Source organism: Chinchilla lanigera, unplaced genomic scaffold (genome assembly GCF_000276665.1).
Source record: "Chinchilla lanigera isolate Chin_1 unplaced genomic scaffold, ChiLan1.0 scaffold00100, whole genome shotgun sequence".
NCBI lineage: Eukaryota > Metazoa > Chordata > Mammalia > Rodentia > Chinchillidae > Chinchilla > Chinchilla lanigera.
The window spans coordinates 7,931,904-7,949,079 of NW_004955501.1; positions in this window are offsets into that span (position 1 = coordinate 7,931,904).

Genomic DNA, 17,176 nt, shown 5'->3' on the forward strand with positions numbered 1-17,176 from the left:
GTGTCAGGTATTTTGTCTCAGCAATGAGAAAAGTAACTAAGACAAAAATAACTAAGGTTATTCAAGACAACCAAGACAAGTCTTAAAGTGACCTGGTGAGGCAGGAGGGGAAAAAGCTCAATTTAGCAAACTAAAAAATATAAGCTAAAGTTTGCAACTTTCTAGTAGGTATAGATATTAAAGGAAATTAAAAATTATTGTTATAGCAACAGAGCAAAGGCATTAGTGTAAGTCTTAAGTCCACTGGATTGTAAATAGCTTACTGGAGGTTCACACTAGTAAACCCTAACTCAAAACAGCATAAGTAGCACTCTAAAGTGACCAAGCTTAACTTCTCTCCTTATCTCCTTTTGCATCAGGAGGAGTGAAAGTTCCTGAGATTAAGTTAAAAACAAAAGTCAAGTCATCTTGCTTCTGTCTTTCACCATGTTCCCTTCTTCATGCATTCCATTTTCCCTGGTTTTTCAATCCTCACTTTAGATAAACATACCACAAACAGGCCAAGACCATGTTCTGACAAGAGCGTGAAACTCCAGCAAAGGAAGGAGATGAATTGGGAACCATGACCTCCAGCTGGTGAAAGACTTAAGCTGAATGTACACCATCTGCTTGCATCCTACTGAGGATCTGACATCTATTGAGGTTGTCTGGCATATCAAAGGTCACTCAGCTAGCGCATGGCAGGTCTAAACTCAAACCTTAGAACTCAGCCTTTAGTGCTTTGGCCAACTTCTGGGGGCACCTGGAAGATATTGATTGGATTTTCCTATCAGTAGGAACAGTCCCAGGCTTATTCTCTTGTGCTAGCTTTCCATCCCATGTGTGCCAGATGGCTCTGCTTCCTTTGGTTTCATAGCTGTCTTGTTTGTTCCTTGACACCACTCCTCAGAAGAGGATATGTGACCTCCTCCACATGCACCAAGTCTATAAACACACCCAGGCATCCATGCTCGCTGCTTAGACTGCCAAGTCAGTCCTTTCTTTTGTCAGTTATCATATTTTGCCCTATTATGTGTTTTCTGAAATACTTTTCTTAATCCCTTTCTTTTCCTTCTTACCTAGCAAAACACACACACACACACACACACACACACACACACACACACACACTCACATGCACCTGAAACACCTATACGTCTGTTGAAGGGAGGCCCAGATGCTTCATCTCTCATTAATGAGTGTCCTACTTGCCTAGTTTAGTACCTCCTTTGAGCAGGTTCTCAAGACAAATTTGTTGAATTGAGTTAATTACTTAGAAAATGATGTGAAGCTCATTAATCCAGCCATTACCACTCAACTGAGTGTCAAAACTCACACAGAAACTATTCCAAGCATTTAAAGAGAAAATGGTACTGTTTTGAAATCCTGAGATTGACAAAGTAATGTTCTGTGCATTGGAAGCAAACTCTACCAATGTGAGCAATTATGTAGCAAAGCCAATAATACTACACTGGACTACTCTGAACCAGTCCCAGGGGAAGGGGTGCTGCTATACCTTGGGAGGTTGTGAGGACAATGTCACATCTTTGCAAAAAGAAAAGGTCTTCTAAATACCCCAGGGTCAGCCTAGGGAAGAAGCAGACAGGAGCAAGGAGGTCTGACAGCAATGCTAGGACCAATTTGACAAATACAGGCCAAGAAAAGCACATGAAAGGTGAGCGTACTGAATTCTATTCTGGCTAGAAACAGGTTCAGTTCAGGGCCACCAACATTTACTGAGCACCTACAATTCATAAATATCAGTCCAAGCAACATGAGAAAATGAAGATGGAGACCTAGTTCTGGCTAAAACAGGAATAGAATCTGCCAGGCCACATCATTCAGCAGTGTTTCTTCTTCTGCGGTATCACTGGACCTCAGGTAGTTTATATTTAGTTATATAAACATGAGTGTGTGTGTGTGTGTGTGTGTGTGTATATATATATATATATATATATATATATATATATATATCCCTACGTATACACATGTGCAACTCTAATAGATTATTTATGCATCCAACCAACTTTTCTTGAGTGTCAGCTATGTTCTCAACACAATTGCAGGCAGTTTAGATTTAGTGGTAGACAAAGCAGACAGAAAACTTGCATGAAGCTTCAACTTCCTTGTGTTCATGTCTGCCTTCTCTGTGCCTGGCAAGCTTTTTCGGAGCAGAGATCAAGCATATTTGATACATCTTTGTATCACCAGTGCTTAGCACAGATTACTTTAAGAAAGGAGAGCAACAAATGAGAAAAGGTAGAAAGGAAATACTTATGTGACTGCTCATGAAGTAAGGCAGAATGATGTCTCATCTCAGATGAGAGGAGGAACAAAATATTCTGGAAAGAATAGAATTTGGGAAAGAATTCAGGGAAGAGGTAGCATTTGGAACAGACTTGAAAGGTATACAGAGTTTAAAAGGCAGGTGTGATGCAACTAGAGACCATACTCATAAGTGAAATAAATCAGACCCGCATGTACAAGCACTGCATTGTTTCACTAGTGTAAAACCTGAAAGAGTTAATTTAAACTAGGAGGTATGATAGACGTTGTAAAATGATAGGAAAACACTCGAGGGTAAAGGGCAACTAGGATGTGGGAAAAGAGATGGGAAAGAGAAATTTTGTATGTATGTATATACAGGATAGTTAACATAGTTGTTCTACTGTCTTCTATGTCTTTGCTGAAAGAAATTGTCATTGAGTCTTTCATTGATCAATATTGCATGTCTCTATCTGTTTTCATGAGAAAGCACTTTGAGGATATCAATATGTAATACAACAAGCATTACTAATTTCCTACCACTTTGTTTGTAACTCTGTATTGTCTGTACTATTCTTTTACTGTTTTGTAAAAGGTTGTCTGTCTGTTAATGTTTTCTTCCTTTTATTTTTAAAAGAAAAAAAAAGAAAAAAAAAAGGCAGGTGTGGTGAAGAGGAGACAGCTCTGGGGGCTGCTAGAGAATTGATGGCAAAAGCTCTGGGTAACAGCGAGCGCTGTCCTAGAGTCTGATGGCCACATTTTGGCTGTGGCTTAAGGTGTGGAATAGGCAGGTGGAAGAGGAGGTGGGAAAGAATTAGACCTTATTCTTTTGGCAACTGTGACTCAATGATGGCTCTTGACCAAGAAAAGGGAGGGTTGACAGGACCTGGGGATGTTATGAAAGGATCCATTCTTTGTATCTGGTGGACTTTGACTGAGATTTTCCAAAATCCTGGTTATCTTGTGCACAAACAGAAAGAGGAGAAGTCCAGGGTCCAAGACAGAAGCACCTACAATTAGTACACTCTGCACTAATTAATTAAGATACCCATGAAAATAGTATGAAAATGGGTTATACAGCACAACAATGCAAGAAAATTGTCTCAGTTTTTTTCTTTTTGAGGAATGTCTGATATCTAATCCTAAACATATTCACTGGAACAAATCACATTATAACTGAAGGCATAAGAGAAATATGGGCTGCAGCATAATTAACAAATCTACAAACTATTTGTTATCCAGATATCAAACCTTGCCATTTACAGGTAATTCACGCACTATCGAGGTTCTTGGACACAACGAGTAAAGTACATGAAATATTCTCTCCGCGAGCATTACAGACTCCTTGGCAAGCCAGGACAATTCTGAGAAAAGTTAGAATACAGAAAGAACCAATGGTAAAGGGTGGAAAAGTCAGAGCCCTATTGGTTTTGATGAAAACATCACAGCAAACTCCATCATATGATAACATCCATGGTAGCTGCTCCACTGCCAGGCACATACTAGATATATGTAACTATTTGTTGAAAATATTAACTTTCAATATGGTGTTTCAGAATAAATTTAAAGTTAGAATGCAGTTTATACAGTAAAATCTAATACTTAGAATCTATTATATGAGAATGTATCAAAAGGAAGCAAAATGTAATATACTCTGAAAGCTTCTACAACTTTGATCAAGGGCATCAGAAAGAATACCAATGAACCAGAACTTATAAAGCAAATCATATGTCCCTTTCTGAGACCTGAATCTGTAAAACAAGAGGACTGGGTATGAGCTATGAAATGCTCTTATTTTGTGAATTAGAGTCCAAGTCTTCTGGAAATATGAGTTGTACCAAAGGTAAAAATGAGTGGGCCCATCCTTCCAAGGGCCAGACACTTCTGGCTGAGGCCTCTCAGAAAAGCATGAAGTCACCCTTCTTGTCAGAACACTGGTAGAAACCACAGTGATGCATTTGTAAGGCTCCTCTTTCAGAAGGCTTAGGCAGCAGAGTTCTCATTTCTCAAGTCTTATTAATTAAAGTTCAACCACCTAGCCCACAAGACCCTCAGACAATATATTTACTGACTATCTGGCTTGTTTCTAATACTCCCATTTGCCAAAAGTTCACAAGGCCTGTTACAGACACATGGAAATAAATGGCATTGGACCAAGCTGCCATTATATTATGGAACCTCCAGATTAGTACCACACACACATCTCCAGGGCCAGGTGCTTTCCTGTGGCTGTGTGTTCTCCATGGGCCCTGAGAGTGTGGCTCATGATGGCAGCTGCTGATCAGAAGACAGAACACAGTGCTGCTATTCTCATAACAGCTTTTGTAGGAGGGAACAAGCTCTAGACTGATGATTCTCACCCATGGCTACACACTGGAGAGAGTCATTAAAAAATACTGAAGCCTGGTCCCACTCTGAGTCAGAATGGTCTGAACTTGGGGATTTCTTAAGCAGCCCATGTAATTCTGATATGTAGCCAGTGTGGACAGCCATTGAGGTAGGTCATCCTGAAGAGTCTAAGCAAGCTCTCTAGAGAAAGCATCAGGTATGGTCCCTGAGAGAAAGAACTGTGGATCTCAAAAGCTTTACCTGAAAATCATATTCAAAAATGACTATAGTATGGGACATTGTGGCACATGCCTGCAGTCCCACAATTCTGAGAGGCTGAGACAGGAAGATCACCAGTTCGAGCACAGTCTGGGCAACCTGGTGAATTAATAAGACCCTCCCTCAAAATGGAGTTTTTAAAAGGCAAGTGTGTATACAGGCATACATCTGTAATCCCAGGTCCATGGGAGACTGAGGCAAGAGGACTATAAGTTGGAGCCCAGTCTAGACTACTTAGCAACGTAGTGAAACCTGTTTTCAAATAAAAATTTTAAAAGGACTAGGGTTACATAACTCTTTGCAAAGGCCCTGGGTTCAACCCAGAATACTACAAAAAGAAAAGAAGCCTGGGGATGTAGCTCAGTGCAAAGGTCCTTGGTTCACTCTCTTAGTACCATAATAAGAATACAAATAATGACTATAGCACTGTGTTGCTGAGAAGTTTACACATAATCATGTATACAAAGCATCTGTAAGAGACACCTGTTAATTTTGCTTACCCAGCTATTTCTGTGGAAGTATCCTTTTCCCCACTTTCAATCTGTGTAGTTGCTGGAATCTTGACCTCACCTTTATTCTGGGAAGGACACCTAGCCACACCAGCATTGCTACACTCACTGTAACTGACAAAGTTAGTTAGTTGACTAGGACCATCAGAGCCCATGAGCATCAGCAATAGATAGGATTTTGCTAGACCTGTTGGGAAGAAGTGTTTCAGATACCTGGTGGGATGTAAGCCTACAGCTGCTGGAATCATCTTGCTGTCATGAAAGTGAACCTCAAGATCAAGAAAGACATATCTGTGATGACATCAGCTAAACACCTTTATCAGTTGACCAATCCTGCACTTTTTCAGATGTCTCTGTCTCATGCTTGAGGTTATTGAGTCAGGATTCATTAATTCACAGGGAAAAGAGTCATAGCCAATATGTACTTGACAACCTCTGAAGATGCCAGGCCAGTTGGGATATCTCACACTGAGCTTCTGTGATGGCCCCTTCCTGCTGCAACTTCACAGATCCAAACTCTCAGCTCCCTAATTCCTCAGGAGCTTACAAAACACAATGGTGTACATGCTGTTTTTTTCCTCTGCCACAACCTGAACAGTCATTATACATAAATTCAAATGTTAACTATACTACAGCACCTGGTCTGTCTGTTCCCTGACTGCTCAGCTCACATCCACCTTCCAAATTCCCATTTGCTCCAGGTAGTCTCCACCACTATTTTTGTCCTAACAACTCAGGTGTATATTTTATCCAATGTATTGTCTGTTTCCATTTACATATTTGGTCATCCCATATTTAGTGTAAATTTTGAGAAAAGAATTTTCTACTATGGGGTTGGAGTATTACAACACAAAGCAAGTAATTGCTTGCTAAATTTAATCAAGTGGATACAGGGGGTTGGGGTAAAATCACAGTTACGTGTATTGAGTATGATACCAATTTTTTAAAAAATAGGTTTTTTTTTTTTTCAGGATTAGGCATGGACAATAGTGTTAGTTCAATCTTAAATTTAAAATTTTCTTTGCCTGGGTAAACCAAAATATTAAAAATTGAAGGAAAAAATCACAAATACAAGATATAGTTTTTAAAGACAGTATCAACTTATAACTGGTTCCAGAGATGATTAATAATACCTTGCTTCTCTTTTTAAAGTACCCCAACTTCTGATTTTTAGTCTGGCATGAGCTAACTTGGAAGTCATCTCTTTGCCCTAAAATTAAACTAAAATCTGAGCAAATTGAAAATTAACAACTTTTCTTATCACAGACAATCTGCTACTCCTAAAATCTGACAAACAAAAAAGTGGATACAGAAAGTCACAAGTTACTGGAACAGAAACTTATGAGCTGATACCTCTGCAGGAACCAGTTCTGTGGTTGAGGAACTTCACTATAACTGACAAATTGCTAGAGGGTGAGTGTGGGCAAACTGAGAGTTAAAAGCCCAGTGGTACCCACACTTTGGGAAATTTCATCTCAAGAAACTCTACCAAATTCTTGCAGTGAAGATCTAGGACAAATTCATTCATGCATCAGTAAGCTGCAGGGACAAGAACTAATTTTTAAATACTCCACAGCATGCTGTAAAGTCTGACCTTGAGAAAAACTATTTTAACTGAGCTAAATCAACTGGGAGTTTATCAGAGCCAAATTCACCTGGGGAAAGGCCAATATTCAACTCCTGCTCCTCTCTAGCCATCATGTCCCACCTAAGAGAGAGGAAAAGGGGAATGAAAAGCACTTGAAGTTCTCAGGTCACTAAAGACTGAGCCCTAAATAAAGGTCTATGTAATGCTTCCTGTCATTTCAAATCTTCCCCTCATATCAATAAAGTTTTATACTGTATTGATATAAGGGGAAGATTTGAACTGGACTGCAGGGAGGAATTAGGATTATTCCATTATTCCATGATACAGTGCTATGTAAAACTGGACTTAGATTAGTTGTACATGCATATTGTAAATTCTAGGACAATCACTTAACATAGTACATACATAAACACATTGATACACCAAGAAAGAGCAATGAATTAAAATGCTCAATTAAAGCCACAAAAGGCAGAAAAAGAAGACAGAAATTGGAACAAAAGCAATCAAAAAGAGAAAATAGTAACGTATGGCAAATATTAATTCAACTCTATCAACACTCACTTTAAGCATCAATCATCTAAATGTACAATAAAAACACAGACATTACCAGAGTAGGCCAAAAAACAAGACAAACTATATGTTGTCTACAAGAAACCCACAACTTAAAGGAGGAGAGGTTGATTTTGATGCATGGTTTTAGCTCATTACAGGCTGACTCCAAGGCAGAAACAGAATGGTGGAGGAAAGTTGCTCAACCCATGGCAACCAGCAAGCAGAAAGATAAAGAAAAGAGCACAAATGCACCCTCCAGGTCACACCCTCAGGGCCTCTCCTCCCACCAGGCTGCACCTCTTGACAGTACATCAGCTATGGAGTTCACAGCTGGATGAATCCATTGATGTGTACAGTGCCCCCATGATCCAGTCACCTTCAAACACTAGAGACATTTAGGGGACATTTATCCCTACAGCACAATAAGCTAGGTGAAATAGGGCAATTCCTTGAAGCACATAGTCTACAAAAGCTTAAAAAAAGAAGAAATCAAATCAGTAAATCAATTTATGTAATCTGCCACATTAACAGGTTAAAGAAGAAAAGTCACATGGGTATACGAACAGAAGTAGATACAGTATTTGACAAAAACAAATACCCATTAATATTATAAGCTCTTAGCAATTAGCAATGAACATTCTCAACCTGATGAAGAGCATCCTTAGCCCAACATAGTAGCACATATCTACAATCCTTGGGAGGTTGAGGTAGGAGGGTCACCAAGTTTGAGCCCCACCTGAGCAAGTAAGTGAGACCCTATTTCAAAACTGTTTAAAAAATGTTTAAAAGGGGCTGGTAACATAGCTTACTGTGAAGACTCCGAATTCAATTTCCAGTAAAAAAATTTTCACAATATACTCTACAGCTAATATCATATTTTAACTTTGAGAAATAGAAGCTTTCTCTCTAAGAGAAGAACAGAATAAGGATGTTCTTTCAACATCATGCTCATAGCTCTAATTAATGCAGTAAACCAAAAAAAAAAAAAAAAAAGAAATAAAATATATACAACTTGGGAGAAAGGAAATAAAGCTGTCTTTGTTTGAAAATGACAGGATTTTAGAAAATCCCAAAAGAACAATAACAAAACTCCTGGAACTAATAAACAAAGGAGTAAAATACAAGGTTAATGTACAAAATTCACAAGTGCCTGCAACCTGAAGCCACATAATGGGAAGTGCCAGCAGCCACAAATGGTAGATTCCATGTCCTGGCCAAGACTACTTGCCAGCTTCTGGCTGGCTCTACATTCTGTTTGCACTCAGCACAGCACCACAAGGGAGTCTACAAACTGACCAGTCTGATCAAGAATGAGGCCAGTGCCCCTGGAGGGAAATGGAAAATCTGAAGTCTTGATCACTTTTCCCATCTGCTAGCAGGAGCAAAGATGTGTCTTGGCCTGGACAGCAACAACAATCTGAAAGGGTTGGGTAGAGGGGCCTCCGGTATGGGGTGGTCACCTCAAAAGCCCATAGGTCAAGCATGGCAGAAAGTCCCAGAGTCAGAGAGAGACCACCTGCATTGGAGGAGTGGTGCCCTGCACCCACATCAGAAAGTGCTTGCTCCAGAAGAGCTTTTTTCATTCTCTAGTTCCCCAAACTCACCACATTTTCTAGTACAAACACTAAGATTTATGAATCTCTGGATAAATAGCTGATGTCACACTATTGTTAAATACTGTGCTATTGTTAGTAGAGGTAAAATTGTTCCATTTAATATTTAGGTCAGTACTTCATGTGTCTTAGTATTCATACTATAATTACACATCTCTTTTCTATGGACAATTTACATTAACTGATATATATTAGCTTATCTTTGTCATGTTATTTTCCTGCTACTGGTTCCCTACTTTTTCCCTTTGTTTAATTGCTTGCTTTGCTTGGTGGTTCCTTTCTATTGTTGTTCTTGAAATTGTGGTCATTTTTATCTCTTTCTAGAATATCTTTTAGTACTCTTTATAGGGTTGGTTTGGCACTCATGAATTTCTTCTATTGTTCCTTATTATGAAAATATTTTATTTCTCCATTAAATTTGAAGGATAGTTTTGCAGAGTACAATAATTTGGGTTGGAAGTTGTTTTCCTTCAGGACTTGAAATACCTCAAGCTCTTCATGATTTGATGGTTTGTGCTGAGATATCTGCTGTGATTCTGATAGGCTTTCCTTTGTAGGTGATCTGTTTTCTCTAACAGCTTTTAATATTCTGTTCTTCTGCTGAATTTCTGGGATTTTGATTATTATATGTCTGGGTGCTGATTTATTTCGGTTATGGCTAATTGGATCTCTATATGCTTCACTTAACTGTATGTGAGATTCTTTTTGCATGCTTGGGAATTTTTTTGCTATTTTTTTCACAAATAGTCTTTTTATGTCATTTGTGTTGATGCCTGCTGTTTTGTTGACACCTATTAATCTTACATTGTTTTTCTTTGCCTCATCTTGCAGTTGTTATTTCCTGTTTCATTGTTATTTTCTGTTTCATTGTTATTTTAAAGAGATCTTTCCTTTCACAATCATTAGCTGCAATGCTGTCTTCAAGGTCAGAAAGTCAATGTTCAGCTCTGTTCAAGTGGTTTTGCCAGCTTTTTTTTTTTTTTTTTAAAGATAAAAGGAGGGAAACATTAACAGACATACAACATTTTACAACATATCACAAGCACAATACAGACAATACAGAGTTACAAACAAAGTGGTAGGGAATTAACAATGGTGGTTGTATTACATATTGATATCTTCAAAGTGGGTTTTGCCAGCTTTTGATGGAAGTTTTAATTCCCTGGATATCTGTTTGAATCTGTTTCATGCATTCTGATTCTTTCCTATATCGTTCACTTAAAGTTTTCATCATTTTTCTGTGCTCCTCTATTTTTTTTTGTCTATCTCTTCTTTCAATGTGCTGAGCAATTCTTTCATTATGGTTGTCATTTCATTTTTTTTATTTAAGGGACTTTTTTCTGATCTGATGTCTTGTATGGCTTGATGAGGTGGTTTTTTTTACTTCAGTTGCTATCATTTCAGAAATTTCAGGTATGTGACTTCCAAGCTCCTCTATGTCAATGTCTCCTGGACTTGTTCTGGGTGGGGTGGAGATCTGAGATTGTATCTTGCTCCTTTGTGTTGTCTTTTTCAAAGATCCAAAGTTTCCCCAGGGCTCAGTCTCACTCCTGCAATGGTGTGGGAATGGCAAAGCATGGCTCCCAAAGCTCCCCTGTGCTCAGCACGGCTCCCACAGATGTGTAGGGGCAGGACACAGTCACCAAGGCTTCTGGGCTCAGGGTGGCTTCTATGCCACTGGGGGAGGAGTGGGGGTTGCTCACTGATGTTTCTGAAGCTGTCTGGGGCTCAGTTTGGCTTCTGCAAGGGTGTAGGGGGCATGAGGTACGGTCACTGAGGCTCTGGCTATTGGGGGTTTAATGTAGCTCCCACCCATGCCTGATACATTTTGATGGGAGGACTGTTTTGGGGGGGTACTTTTAAGAGTGCCAATTATAGTCAGATTTCATGAGGATTAAATTAAATTTTCCATGGCTAGGTCAACTACCATGTTAAAGTTGATAATATATTTTTATGGAACTTTTATGGAATGTATTTTTAAATTGTACTTTTATTTCTTCTCAAAATATATTTCAAATTGCTTTTGTAATACTTTCTTGACCTATGTGCTATTCACATGTATAGGATATTTATTTATTTATTTATTTATTTTAGTGCATGGTTGTAATGCAGAACTGTGATGTTCATTTTCGGAAATTGGTACAAGCATGTAACATATCTGGATCCTTTTTAATCCCTTTACTTCCCTTTCCTTTCCTCTGTCCTTCTCTAATCCCCTTCTCCATCTCTGATAGTCTACCTTCTAGTTTTTGGTCATATCTCCTTTGTTTTATTCTTTTGTATATTTTAAATTTCTCATATAAGGGAAAACATGTGGTATTTAACTTCCTGAGTCTAGCTTATTTTACTTAACATTATGTTTGAGTTTCATCCATTTCCTGCAAATGACATGATTCCATTGTTCTTTATAGCTGAGTAATATTCTATTGTGTATGAATACCTTATTTCCTTTATTAATTCATCTGGTAATTCCAAATGTGGTGCCTCTCCAGGGTATAGGATACTGTGCCTCCTGTTCATAGGGATCTGAGAATATAAAGCCCCTTCATGACAGTCAATTGTACCTCTGCATATCTTACAACACTTGATTAAAACAAATCCTCTACCTATCTGCTATGACCCTGCCAGGCTCAGCTCCATAACCTCCTATCACAGAGTAGCAATTCAGTTGACTCCCACTTTATCCTACAACATCACTTCCAGCCTACTCTCAGGAACATTACATCCAGCTGGAAAAACATTTCATCCACTTACATTCATTCAAGGTAATTATTAATAGACAATGTCTTACTACAACCATTTTGTAACTTGTTTTCTAGTTTTGTTCTAGTTTCTTTCTTCCTGTCTTGTGGTCTTTGCAGTTAACTGATTTGCTCTAGTAGTGTGTTTTGAATCCTTGATTAATCATTTTGGTTTGTCTATTATAGACTTTTGCTAACATATATTCAATATATTCACATGTGGAAAACATTATATACAACGATCTCAATTCTTACTTCAATTCTGTAAGATAGCTATAACCATAGACATACTACAAATGAATAAATTGAGGCTTGAAAAGCATAGCTTGACCAAAGGCTTTTAATCTCTGACTGAAAAGATGACTTTTTCACCATACTACACTGTCTTTCTAAAGCTCAAGTTCCATTATTTTGGTTTCTTCCTGCCCCTGTTATCTTTCAAGACAATAATTAGTTAACCAAGTGAATTATTCCATGTAAGGGAGAAGGCTTGAGACCATCTAATGATATGGAAGTTTATAGTGGCTTTCAGAAACTGTCTTGAGTTACACTAGGGCCCAAACAGAGGCTTGAAGAAGAAAATTTATACCAATCAGAGGAATCTAAGGTAGTACCTGGGAGTACCAGGGATTTGCAGCAGTGACAAAAATACTGGCAACTGCCATGTACACCACCAGACAGCCCTTCCTTGAAGGGTGGGTGCCTGTATCTCAAGTATTAGCTTTGCCCAGTGCCTACCTCCTCTTCTGCTGCACCTGCCCGGAGATGCATGGATCCAAGATCCCACAAAACTGACAGGGGCATCTTTCAAGAAATCTACAATACCAAGAAATGCAGATATCCCAAGTGATGTGAGCCTTCCACTATCAAAGGTAGAGTTCAAAGTAAATATTCTGGAGTTTGAGTTTCTTTTTAGAAGAAACTCATTGTTTTTCTTTTAAGTGAATTTAAAAGAAAAAAAATCACAACATGGCATACCATGAAAACAAGACATGTTTCAAGCCTTACACTTCACTATAGAATGATGCTGAGCATATGCTCATTGAAAATGTATGAGTAAGTTCTCTATGCAGCTCCAATTCAGCATATTTATAGTAGCAAACTATTTAGGCAGGATTATTACATCCCTAGCAATGTTCCCAATTTTATTGACATTACCAAAGTTGTTTTCAAACAAAACAAAGATTAACTTTTGAAATCTATTAACAAGCTTTTTAGATGTTTTAATGGAAAGTATACATACGTAATCAGATAGATGACCATTATACTGAATATTTTCTCTGCTTTAACATTCAATGTCTCAACCATGTCATAGGTTGAATACTCTGGGAAAATACTTTGAAATGATATAGGAAAGTATGATATGGAAACTCTACATCCTTCCTCTATCCATGGAAGACAGGATAAATCAGAAATATCTACAAAACAATCTGCACCAGAGTTTCAGAATTAGTTAGTAGACTTAATGTTTCAGCTACCAAAGAGGAAGAATAACAAAAAGAAAGCACAACTAACAAAATGTTGTAGGTTCTCAGCAATGACAAAGACCCTGCTGCATCTGAAGGAATGATTCAGAACCTTGGAGAATTGACTTTTTTATTTCAATTCATAAGAAATTGCAGCATCTCTATTCATTCTTCTTGCAAATTATAGCACCATAAACTTAAATACAGAGAATGAAAAATATGTCTCACTAGTGTGAATTTTTCCTAAGGATTTTTGTTCAGATTTTATAAAGTACACGTATCTCTTCCAAAATATCTAATCTGGCACTCTGAGTTAAAAACAACAATTCATTTCAGAAGGAGTAGATGAAGCAAAAAACCAAAATCCACATGAAATATAGGACACTATAGCAAATTGCAAAGGTCCTGGTTAAAGCAGCAACCACTCTCCAGTTTGGAGATACAACTCCCTCTGCACTGGGAAGAACCTTGCAAACAGATGAAATGCAGAAATGTTTATTGAGGCTATAAATGCTGTTTTGAAGAAATATCACTGATCACAGTTTACAGGTGGAGACAGAATAGTTATTCTATTCTCCAAATGTGAGATTCAAAATGATCTCTAAGCAATAGTTCTCAAACTTCAGCTGCATGAAAATGCCATGGAGTACCTGTTGAAACACACATATTTCATTCCCATTCCCAGAGATTCTGGTCCAGCAGGTCTGGGGTGGGTCCCATGATTGTGCATTTCTAACATGCCTGCAGAGGAGATGCTGCTGGTCTTAAGGATGCACTACGAATGCCACTGCTCTAAGGTCCTTTTCAATTCTGATTTTAACCTGAACCTTAGCCTCAATCATTAGCCAAAATCCTTAGAACCAGTATTTTAGGGCACTCACCTGCACAAAATCACAAGTCGGGCTCCTACTCATATCCACACATCTGCCCTCACCGTTCAAGCTCCAAGCACTGCACACTAACCAAGATTTTCTGGCATCTGGGGATGCTTGGGATCCTGACTCCCCCACTCTCTAGGATGTTTTGTGCACCTGGAGGGAGGGCTTCTGGAGGGAGAAGGGAATGCCAGTCCACAGCTGCAGGTAAGAACACCAGCCAGCAACCAGAGCTGTGCTGCAGGCACTTTTAAGCCAGCGCTGACTTCTGCCCTGGGCCTGGCTCTCCCCTGGGGCTATTAACTCTTGAAAGATTTTAGTGAGAATGGCCACAGACCTCCAGCTGTTGGCTTTGTCTATATTGTCCAGCAGCCAGCTGCAAGGAAGCTGAAAGTTGCCAAAGGAACTTGAGAAGACAGAGCTTCCCAGAAGCCGAGCTGAGATCACTGGGGCTGCTCAGCTGAGGACTCTCATTTGGCTCCAAGATGTGTGATACCTTAGAGTCAGCCCACAGGAACCAGAGAAAATCCACAGAGGGGCAATGTCCCAAGAGAGGCAGGAGCAAGAGTGTGAGTGTCCACTGATGTGCCTTTAGCAGATAGCTCATAATGAAGAACTCAGACAGCAGGGACTGGGCTTACATAAATGGCTTATGTATTATTATGTGTGTTATTTTTCATGGACGTGTACTCAAGGCTGAAATTAGATATATGATAGATATATGATAGACAATCAATAGATAAATATAGATGATGATAGACGGTAAATAATAGATGTAGTTAGATGACAGATGAAAGAAAGAAAGAAGGAAGAAAAAGAAAGAAAGAAAGAAAGAAAGAAAAAAGAGAGGAAGAAAGAAAAAAATTTAGGCTGCCCATAAAAAAGCATGCTGAAATCACACTTACTGGTGAAAGTTAGTTAAAGGACCAAGAGGAAATGAGAGGCCAGCTCTCTTGCTCAGCAAGGACCTCCAGAGCACCAGATTCTGAACCTCCAGAGCACCACACTCTGACCTCTAGAGCAATCTCTGATTCTGGGATTGCTTCTGAAATTAATTAGAATATTTCCAGCTGCGTCCCAGAAAGAATGGGTCAGAAAGATAAGCAGTTAAATGAGGACTATCAGAATCCCCTAGGCCCCCAAATGACATAAATTATGTAAACCATAACTGCTTTTCTTTTTGTTTTTCGTTAGTAATGAGAAATGATGCAGAGAGAAATGATTTTCCCCCAAAAGACTGTATTTGCTCCACTTTGAATCCATGTAGTGCTGTCAGGGTGATGAGGTGTTCTGCACAGAGCATCCTGGAACCCTGGATCTGAACCCCGAGCCTTGCTTTTGGTTATCAGTGAATCTTGAGTCTTCTCCAGGTTGCCACAGACAGTGTGTCATTGGTCACCAGAGTGCAACACAAAGACCCTGAGTGCTGGAAAATCATGAAACTCGGGGGCTGGGGATTTAGCTCAGCGGCAAAAGCGCCTGCCTGGCAAGCGCAAGATCGTGAGTTCGGTTCCCGGTACCAGAGAAACACCCCCCCCCGCAAAAAAAAAAAAAAGAAAATCATGAAACTCGAGTCTGAGGTACAAAAGACTTCACACTCACCCTTGGAAGCTTTACTCCTGCTATGTCTACACAACCTCAGTGACAGAAATTTATCATTTAAATGTTCTTCCAACTGAAATCAACACCCTGAATCAGGGACAAAGAAGGCCTGCTTTACTTCTGGAGAAGGGTGAGGATTTTCTTCACAATAGGGCAATATTTAAATAGCACTGAAATCAAAAGGAAGTTATTTTCTTTTTAAGGAAACTTCTTTGGAAAGGATTACTGTAGAATTTTTTTAAAGTTATAATACAATTATGATTTAACTTTCAAAATCACATTATAAGATAAAATAGCTTGGGGTCTACAGCCTTTTCTACAAAATTCAACATTTCCCTTTCCTTTCCTCTGCTTATAAAATGGAAGAAATTTTTCTCTAAAGAAATTGTAAAGCAAAATTCATCCTTTATTGAGAATATATTAATTTAGTTCAGAAAGTAGGATTTCAGAGCTGAACACCTGAAGGAATTCAGGTGCTAAAAGCACCAAGTTTTCAATTTCCTAACACCTAAAAGAGCTCAAGTGGACTTACATTACTTTGCCTGACTAGGGTTTTCGCATAGCATTTTCTCTATAGAAGCAAAAGGCACTGAAGAAAAGAAAGGTAAGCCAGAATTTCAAAGTATGGAAGGGATATTAAATTTCTTTCCACAATTCATTACTGGTTCTATTTGCTTTTCATTAATTCAACCTTCACAACTTTTGTCTTCTGCAACTGTGTTAAATAAAGGTCTAAAAGCAGAGTGAGAGATCTCAAACTCTGCACTCACCAACTCCCACTGAGAAATATGGATGATTCTAAGAATGTGAAGGCCAAGGGCTGGAGACTGAGCTCAGGGGCACAGCGCCTGACTGGCAAGCATAGGTTGTGAGCTTGATTCCTGGTACTGGACAAAAAGAACCAAAAAAAAAAAAATGTGAAGGCCAAACTATCTATGTGTGCAAAATGACGTTTGATGGAAGATTATTTAAATGGAATATAACTGCCTTTCTCCTTGATGCAATCAGAATTATTAAAAGAAGAAAGAACAGTAAACCTTTTCCTAAATGTAACTTGGTCACACCTGCATACCAGTAAATTATTACTTTTTTAAATTTTAAAAATAACAGAAGGAAAACATTAACAGACAACCATTTACAAAATACAAAAGAACAATGCGAAAAATACAGTTACAAAGTGGTAGGAAATTAACAATGCTTGTTGTATTACATATTGGTATCTTCAAAGTGGTTTCTCAGGAAAACAAATAGAGACATGAAATATTGATCAGTGAAGGAATCAACTGTTCCTTTCTGCAAAGAAACAGAAGACAGTAGTTCAACTATGTTAAATATACTTTACATATATATATATATATATATATATATATATATATATA